Source organism: Pteropus medius, unplaced genomic scaffold (genome assembly GCF_902729225.1).
Source record: "Pteropus medius unplaced genomic scaffold, Ma_sr-lr_union100, whole genome shotgun sequence".
In the NCBI taxonomy this organism is placed as follows: Eukaryota; Metazoa; Chordata; class Mammalia; order Chiroptera; family Pteropodidae; genus Pteropus; species Pteropus medius.
Genome location: NW_024342471.1, coordinates 5,914,368 through 5,921,834, shown reverse-complemented (window position 1 = coordinate 5,921,834; position 7,467 = coordinate 5,914,368). Strand labels below are relative to the sequence as shown.

At 35.5% G+C, this 7,467-nt stretch overlaps 1 pseudogene; it reads left to right on the top strand.

The window, feature by feature from the left end:
• Positions 1 to 3,820: 3,820 nt before the first annotated feature.
• LOC120604058 (uncharacterized) lies at positions 3,821 to 3,939 on the top strand (annotated as a pseudogene).
• Positions 3,940 to 7,467: the final 3,528 nt, after the last annotated feature.

Sequence of the window (7,467 nt, the reverse complement as noted above, 5' to 3'; positions counted from 1 at the left end):
CCCAATATTGATGTATTATCATTAACTAAAGTCCATACTTTATTTATATTTCCCTGGTTTTTAAACAAATATCCTTTTTTTGTTCCAAAATCTTACCTAGATATATGTTACATTTAGTTGCTGTGTCTACTTCAGTGACTTTTGGCTATTCTAGAGCAATATTGTGATTTATAAGAAATATATATTTGGTCTTCTTTGTCTACAATTTTAGGCTCATAGCTCCCAGAACTCTAGGAATTTCCTAAGTGTTGAGAGTGATAAAGGTGTCTTTAGTTATGCTAAAAGCTGACTTTTGGAAAGCCCCTAGGCAACCTAAGGATGGGGGCTGATTGCTAGGGGACCCAACCATGTGATTAGAGGGTTGGAACTTTCAGTTCCCCGTCTCCCACATCTTCTGGGAGGGTTGAATCAATATCCAATGACCAACAATTTAATCAATCACGATTATGTAAGAAAGCCTCCATAAAAATCCAACAGTATTGGGTTCAGAGAGCTTCTGGCTTGGTGAACTCAAAGAAATGTGGGAAGAGTGGCACCCTTGGAGAGGGCATGGAAGCTCTGCACCTCTTCCCACATAACTTGCCCTATGCATCTCTTCCATCTAGTTGTTCCTGAGTTATATCCTTTTATAGTAAACCAATGATTTAGTAAGTAACATGTTTCTCTGAGTTCTGTAAACCATTCTAATGAATTAATGGAACATGAGGAGGGGGTTGTGGGAACCTCAATTTATAGCTAGTTAGTCAGAAGTATAAGTGACAATCTGGACCTGCAATTGGTACACTGAATTAGAGGGGGTAGATGAAATCTCTAATCTGTGGCCAGTCCGTCAGAAGTACAGGTAACCTGGGCTTGCATCTGACCTCTGAAGTGTGTGTGTGTGTGTGTGTGTGTGTGTGTGTGTGTGTGTGTGTGTGTGTCATTTGGGGTGCAATCTTGTAGGACTAAACCTTTAACCTGTTGTGGTCTCTGATGCTATCTCCAGGTAGATAGTGTTAAAATTGTTAGTTGGTTTGAGGGACCCCCCCACAGTGGAATTGGGTCAGGGATCCCCAATTTAAATAATTTTTCAGACTTTTCTTGTTTCAATGACCTTAACAGTTTTGAGAAGTACTGCTCAGGTGTTTGATGTAATGTCTCTCTGATGGAATTTGCCTGGTGTTTTTCTCATGGGTAGACTGGGGTTATGAGACTTGGGAGGAAGAGGATCACGAAGGTGAAGTGCCATTCTCATCACATCATATTACAAATATCATGATCAGCGACTTATCCTTGTTGATGTTGTCCATGATCACCTGGCTGAGGTAATTTTCATCAGGGTTGTCCTCTGTAAAAGTACTCTTTTATTCCTCTTTCCATGTTCTACTCTTTGGAAGTGTGGACGAAGAAGTGGCCACATGCTAAACCTGACACGCTCAGGGGAGGCATACATGGTGGGCCTTACAAACTCAGAGATCATCACATAGGATGATCTGAACATAAAAAAATTTTAACTAAAAGCGAGTTATGTCAGGTAGTCACCTCCTAGGCTTGTACCTTCCTTGACAAAGGTCAATCTTTACCTTAGGTGAACCTGTCTATCGTCTTTTTGCATCTAAGATAACATAACTTTCAAATGTCAGAGCGATATGTTTTTCCTAGTCCCCTCAAGGCACAACCACTGGCGCCAGAGCACAAGAACACGGAGCCCCTCGTGGTTATCTTGTTCCCTGAATACCATCTCTATGTTCTGTAAATGTTAATTATTAACTATCCTGTAACCACCAATGTAAAAGAAGTATGTGTTTTTCCATTTTGCTTTTTATCCAGTCCCAGAGATTTCCACCTTTGCTTTCTGTCTTAATCTACCACCAGTGGATTTCATGTAACCTTCCTTACGTCTCCTCCTTTGATTCTATAACACAGGCTGCAATACTGCCATTCTCCCGAGCGTTTTCTCGATCTGTTGAGATTTTGTTTCCCGGTAATTGTCAGTTTGGCTCAAATAAACTCATAAAAATTCTCTACCAGTTTGGATGTTTCTTGTGTCAACAGAAGGAAACCACTATGTTCAGTTCATACTTAAGAATAGGGAGTTTTGAAGAATTTTGGCATAGATTATTTGGAATTACTCTGCACGAGAGATTTTCCTCTTATTTTCCATTTATTAATTTATTTATACAAGTATAGACTTGTGGATATTTAGTTTATGCTTTGGGTTATAATTTAATACTTCTTTACTTATTTTATAAATTGTTCCAGCTTTGGATGCTGGAAGCTTTTTAGTTTGGATTTTGTGTCCCTTTGACATAACCTCATTAAAGCAGGTTTTTGTTTTTCTTTTTAAAGCACTTTCTTACATTCTGGCACTACAAGATGCTTCAAGCTCATCTTATATATTTTCTGCCAAGTCCTTGAATCAGCCATTTCTCCACTAGATGTTCCTGTTGTTAAAGGGGTGTCACTGCTTCTAAGCCCTCTCAGCTGATAGAGCAAAGAAATACATGTATGTATACACACACGCACACACACACACATCTCCATGGGAAATAACTTCATTAACTACATAACAATGCTTATATGCAGTTCCTTTGCCTTTAGTCTTAAAGACTCCACTCATTTCCAAAGTTATTTAGGTCAGCCCTTACTCTCTCTCCCTTAAGTGAGGTTGTTTGACACATTTGTAAAATAGATTCGATTCTTTTGTCAGAGTCTGCATTCCATCCAGAGATCCTTGGATCTCCTAAACAATTTTTAAAGTTTGCACACACTTATTTGCATACTTTGTCTGGAAAAATTTTATGACAAATGCGTAATGTCATATATCCACTATTACAATGTCATACTGAATAGTTTCACTACCCTAAAAGTCTTGAAAATTATATTTTACCTATCTGACCCCTCATCCTTCCCCCAAATCCTTCACAATATTTAATCTTTTTTCTGTCTCTATAGCCTTCGCCTTTTCTAGAATGGCATACAATAAAAATCATAGGATATGTAGCCTTTTTAGACTGATGTTCACTTAACGTATACTTAAAGTTCATCGGTGTCTTTTCATGGATGATAGCTCATTTCTTTAAATTACTGTGTAAAATTCCATTCACTATTCTGTCACAATTTGTCTATTTATTCACTTATTGCAGAAGATTTTGGTTGCTTCCAGGTTTTGGTGATTATGAATAAAGCTATGAACATTTTGCATGCAGGATTGTATGGACATAATTTTCAGATTACTTGGGTAAATACCTAAGACTGCAATTTCTGAATTGTGTAGTAAGACCATGTTCATCTTTGTAAGTTATTGCCAAACTATTCCAAAGTGCCTGCATCATTTTGTCTTCCCAGTCAACAAGAGTCCCTGTTGCTCTACATCCTTATCAGCATTTCGTAGTTTCAAGTTTTTGGATTTTAGCCGTTCCACCAGGTGTATAGAGATATCTTATTACGGTTTTGGAACTGGGTAGTGTTTTACATCATAATTCAATTTAAAAATATTTGTTATTCTGCTTTGGGCCTCTTCAGCACATGTTCAGCTTAGAGATCAGTGTAGGACTTGTGCCGATTCATATACAGTGTTTGTTTATTGTCTTGTCCAACTCTCTCTGTGAGATTTACTATCTGGGTCCCAAGAATCCTCTTTGACAGCCTTCTGGCCAGAAAGGGAGGTTTCTATTGAAGCTGTGGCTATTTATACTTAGGTGCCATTTAGGCCACCTTTGGGACAAAAGAGTGAGAGAAAAATATAATGGAGCTTTCCTTCACACTTAGTGGACCTCAGGATACCCTCTCTGTAGTCATTTGTCCAGAGAGATGAATTTTTAAAATCATATTTTTAGTGGTCTACAGCCATGCTACCCTGAATGTGCCTGATCCTGTCTGATCTTGGAAGCTAAGCAGGGTCGAGCCTGGTTAGTACTTGGATGGGAGACCACCTAGGAAGACCAGGTGCTATAGGCATAAAAAAGAAAAGAAAAGAAAAGAAAACAAAAAAATAAGAAATTGTAAGCTGACAAGGTCCTTGCAATCTGTGAGGTCCACCAAGGGTTGCCTCGCCTGAACAAAAAACCATATTTTTAGGTTCATGTACCTTTGTTACCACGGCGCACTTGTAGCTCCATGACTGGGCCTGTCCTCAGATCTGGGCAGGGAAAAAAAAGACAAAAAAAAAATGGCAATATCAGATCCATATACACATTCTCTGGCTAACAGGGATCCATTTTTCTGGTCCTCTGCTCAGCTTCTGCCAAAGGTTTTGCTGCCTGCACCTGCTATTCAATTCTAGACTGAGGCTGCCTTTAGGTAAAAGCTGGGAAGTAAAAGGGGAAAAATCTTTGACAAAATTACCCCATATGAGTCATTCTGTGGAGTTTGGTTCTCATCTCCAATCCACCTACTATTTTTAACTCCTTACTTTCTTCAGATAGTCGCTTCTTGTATTTTGTCCAGAGTTGGAGGTTTTAATCAGTAGAAGAGATAGGTGGTAGTGGACTTACCTCAGCTGTTAGTACCTAAAGCCTCGATATCCTTTTTTGGTGTTCAAATTGTCATCACTTTGGCCAGTGGATGCCCTTCAAGCTGATTCTCGTGTCCTTTAATTTGACGGTATTAAATTTTGAAAGCTTCCTTCAAAATATCTAAAATGACCACTCTGTTTTATTAATGATATAAATACTATAAATGTATATTTTTGTTCTACAGTAAATAGAGTATTGGTATGTCCTTATTTTCCACATGAATAGAGAAAATAAACACTACAGTGATCTTGCTATTTCTTATTTCAACAAAGTTTTGAGAGACTTTAATCCCTTAAATTAGTAAATGATGCCGTGTAATACACTGATTAAACCAAGCAGAGAATATGAAGCTGAGGCTTATGAGCTGTCAAAAGGAAGATTTCTTCTCTTTATTTGACTCTTTGAATTTTTTTATTTTTCAATTACAGTCGACATTCAATATTATACTAGTTTCAGGTATACAGCATAGTGGTTAGACATTTATCTAACTTACAAAATGATCCCCCCAATAAATTAACTACCCACCTGACATCATACATAGCTATTACAATATTATTAACTATATTCCCTATGCTATACTTTACATCCAAGATTTATTTCCATTTGGATCTTAAAAACACTTCTAAAGAAACATTTCCCCAAGAATCTATAAAGTCACTGGAAAATTTTTAAAAATGATGTAGCTGTAGCTGATCAGGGATTTATGGCCTTTGTTCATGTATGTTCATGGGCTACAGGTAGATTTTTATTTGAGAAGCCAATAGTAATGGTCTCAGAGGAAGGAACCTTGTTTCTGTCCTCCTGCAATGAATGTTTGTAGGTCTGAGTGTGTTGATTAGTGTAGAATTTTATTTGCTTCCACGTGAACGAGTTTTCTTATTTTGTGAGAATGCGCCTCTACTGTTTGGGAACAATAATTGGAGTACAGAATGTCCCAGAAACAAAACCATTAACTTGAAATATTGCCTGTCCTCAGTATCAGGGAACTACTGACCCCTGGAGGTCAAGTTTTGATTCACAGGAAGCTCCTAGCAGTGTGGTGTACTTTCTTCTCTGAATAGATGTTCGTTTTCCTTGAAAAATAAGGGTTGCTCTACAATCTCCATTTTACCCAGAATTTCTAATTTCTTCTGTTGTTTCTAAGACTTTCTCCTATGTGTGAGACCATGTGAATTGAGAGACCTGGGATGCAGAATCCAAGAGGATTCTGTCATCCTAGAGTCTCTGTCTTTCTGATGTTTTCTGACTCTTATAAGTACAGGACAGGTATGCAAACCACGTACCTTTGAAAGTTGACATAGACGTGATATGACTGAGAAAAGAAAAGAGTTTCCTTTAAAAGGTATCTCTACATCAGATATATGAGGCTTCCTAAGGAGGTTATTGGCAAGTGTGTAAAGTTTTTGTTAATGCCCAGGTGGACAAAATCAATCTCAAATTCCTAATGCTTTAAATCTGCTAGCACTTCAAGAAAAATCTCTCCAGCCTAGGAGAAGGTGGCAAGAGACTGAGGAATCGAGGTATAAATTGATCCTTGTAACATGTGTGAATACACTAAATAAGTTAAAGTAAGCTGTCTACAGAGGACTGAATCTTATAAAGGTTTTCTAGTTGAAAAAAGTCTTTGAGAATGAAGAAATTAAAAGTTCTGAATTGTTTTAGATATTTTGGACCAAAAGGTTATTATACTTTTGCAGAAATAAAATAAAAAATGTATTATAAATAAACATTCATTAAAAAATGCCTGTAAAATATTAAGGTTCTTAAAAATGATTTAAATGCTGTTCCTGTGTTCTAATACGAATCCTTTCAATTAACAATATTTTTGGATGAGAAAAGAGAAAATCTAATTTTAGTTAAATAATAGAAATGTTCCTGCTGAGTACAATATAAGGAACAAAAAATATGCAAGTGGACTTTAGGCTAATAATGAGTAACCATAAAAAGACTTTATAAAACCTTCTGTAAAATCTTAACATCACTTCATTGAGAGAGAGGTTTTATAGATATATCTAGTTCCCATCAATACTCCTTGGCAAGGGAAACATTTTTATTTTTATTTTTTGATGATATTTGGGTTAAAAGAACTCTATACTTATGCTCTCTGAATTTGCCTCAGTGGAAAATAAAAACAGGAACATGACATTTTTAGTTTACCTAAGACTTTATTTATTATTTTTACAGAATAGTTAAAATAAATACCTAAATTTTGTATACTTTGTAGATGAGATAAGTTTTTATTAATTATAATAATATTTAAGGATATTAAATATAAACTTAGATTTTCAATTAAACGAGCCATAACTTAAACAGATAGTGTTTATAAACTTGGTTCTTGTAAATGTCAGATAATATTCTATTTATGTGGATTGATAGTTCATCACTTATACCATCTGGGAATAGTTTTATAATGTCCTTGTTTCTTTGTCAAATTGTTATTATAAACTGTGATTTCATTGTTCCTTAAAGTTAAAAGAAATATGTTTTATGATATCTGTTATTGAATTAGGATCTATAGAACAATTCAATATTACAGCATTGGGTAGAAATCTTTGTTTTGATATTTAAAAAAATTAAAATTTGCAGAGACAGAGAAAACAAAGTCTAGGATTATTACATAGTTCTCATTTTTGAAAAATATTTTCTTATTGACATCAGTTAATTTAGTGTTCAAATCGCCCAAATTAAGGTAGTTATATCAATCAAAGTATTATATATATTGTCTTAAAATATGTGTGATACTTTATCTTTTAAACACTAGAGTTTACATTGTCATTTAATCACTGCTTAAGTATAACTATATATATACATAAGTACATATCAAGATATATTAAAACTAATGAAAAAATTTGAATAAACTTGAGAAAAGACTGGTAGATCAGAGAGAAGAAGGTTGAGCTCAAAATATGTAGTCTGTAACTCGGTATGAGTTAGCAAATATTTTTTGTTTTCCGTGTATTTTGTACAAATG